This window comes from Halichoeres trimaculatus, unplaced genomic scaffold, assembly GCF_033239565.1.
Source record: "Halichoeres trimaculatus isolate MK-OKI-2021-1 unplaced genomic scaffold, fHalTri1.1 fHalTri1_scaffold_3, whole genome shotgun sequence".
NCBI classification, from domain to species: domain Eukaryota; kingdom Metazoa; phylum Chordata; class Actinopteri; order Labriformes; family Labridae; genus Halichoeres; species Halichoeres trimaculatus.
The window spans coordinates 9,060,305-9,062,348 of record NW_027437181.1 but is presented as its reverse complement, the minus strand read 5'-3'; positions in this window follow the sequence as shown (position 1 = coordinate 9,062,348).

Here is a 2,044-nt window from a genome sequence, read left to right as displayed (position 1 = left end):
ACATGCCCTAACTTAATTCGATTATGAGTTAACTTGCCTTAATTTTCTTTGCATTTATTTTTGTTTTGTTGAGTTGACACATGTCCTTCAACAAAACAAAATAAATGCTTACTTCTGGGAGGAAAAAAGATGTCTACAGTGCACTGCAAAAAACAGAAATCTATCAAGTGTTTTTGTCTTATTTTAAGTAAAAACTGTCTTGTTATACTTAAAATAAGAGCCACATTTAAAGCTATGGCCCCCCTCTGACAGAGTATCAAGCCAGCCGGCAGAAAATGTAACAAACCTGACCGTCAGGTCATCCCCCTTGTAACACATGGTGGTAGCTTTTTCAATTGGACCGGCGCAATCAAAACCATACATTAGGGGGGCGAAGTGGGTCTGGCATTGCCACTGCCAGCTGACCAGAGCAGAGCTGACTGTGGGTGGGGGCTTTACCTTTCATGGAGTGTCTTCACCAGCTCAGTTTACAATGCTTAAGATGCGTGGCTAACTTATGCTAAAATCTATTGACATTGTCATTAGCCAGTATCGGCACAGACTAACCAGTGTTCTTCAGCTGACATCTCCCACTGCAGTAAACAAAGTAATGACCTGTTCAATAGAAATTCGGCTGTCTCAGCATCAGTTTTCAGTCCCAAATCCCTCTGCAGCTTTTTCCACCGGTTCTACATTTCTCCAATATTCAGTCTCCATTAGCACTCGTATCGCTCATAATTCTTCCTTGCTTCAGGCTTTTCCTCGAAAATTTTTCATTGTCTTCCCTTCGCTGTGGAGGGTAACAGTAACAGGTTCCTGGTTTTGGACTTCTCAGGCTCCATGATGCTTCGGTAGCTGAGCAGCTAGCTGACGTGAGAGGGGCAGTGGGGAAGGGCAAAGTGGCACCATGGGCGGGACGGTGCAGAGCAGGGGAGACAGGGGATTGGATGGACTCATGCACAAACCTGAAATGAGGGGAATGGCGGTTCAGATAGGTCAATAATGAAGCTGTTTTGTAGCTGTTCTTTTTTCTTTTTTTTTTTCTTTTTATATTGCATAGATCATACTATCAGACCATAACGGCCTCATGAACAGTGTTATTAAATAATTACCAAGCTTTAAAATCGTAGACCAAAGCTTTAACAGGCCAGTCCATAAAGATGTCTTGTTTTGAGCTCTGAATTGCTTGTAACAAGTAAAAAAAAATCTGCCTATGGATCCAGAAAAATTTGCTCGAAAATTTGCTTAAAGCTAGAAGCATGTCTTAAGACAAGTAACTTTTCTCTCGTTCCATTAGCAGATTTTTTTTAACTTATTACAAGCAATTAAGACCTTAATTTTGTCTTTAAATGACTTGTAATTGGACATTTTTTTCTGGATTGGTCAGGTGAAGGTGATTTAGTCTCAAAAGACATTTTCTACTGAAGATAGGACAACAAAACCTGATAAGATTTCAAGTTTTTCTAGTGTGTTACCTGAACACATACTGGTGGCTCATGAACAGGTTCAGTGGGCAAAAAAGATGTGCAATCTTTATTAAATCAGGCGCTCAGTGTTTTTCTCTGAAATACACACATCACCAGGTACAGCTGAGGCCCACCCCTGTCCATTACTCCACCTCTCTGCAGAGCTCCAACTCCACAGAGACTCTAACAATAAGTACACACAAAGTCTTTTCAGATAAAAGCAAAACAATGCTTTCAGGAATAAACGACAGCCTTGACAACACTTTTCATGTCTGCAGAAAAAAAGAAACTTTTTGTACCTTTTTCTTTATTTCCAAACCAAAACAGATTAAAGTCAGCCCTGGAGTGAAGGTAAAAGGAAACACCTTGATGCTTCTGTCCTGCAAACTGAAACACTTTCACTTCAAAAAAACCTGCAGGAAAACATCGATGAACACAGAGCAGAATGTTATTTTTCCTCTCACCTTGTAAAAGCTCATGAAAAAGACACCACATCTGCTAAAGCTCAAGGATTTTTCTGTTGTATGCCTAGCAACACGTCTTTATTACATTCAGGTTAAAGCGCTGACTACCTCAGCCACAGAAACCTGTGATGAGAA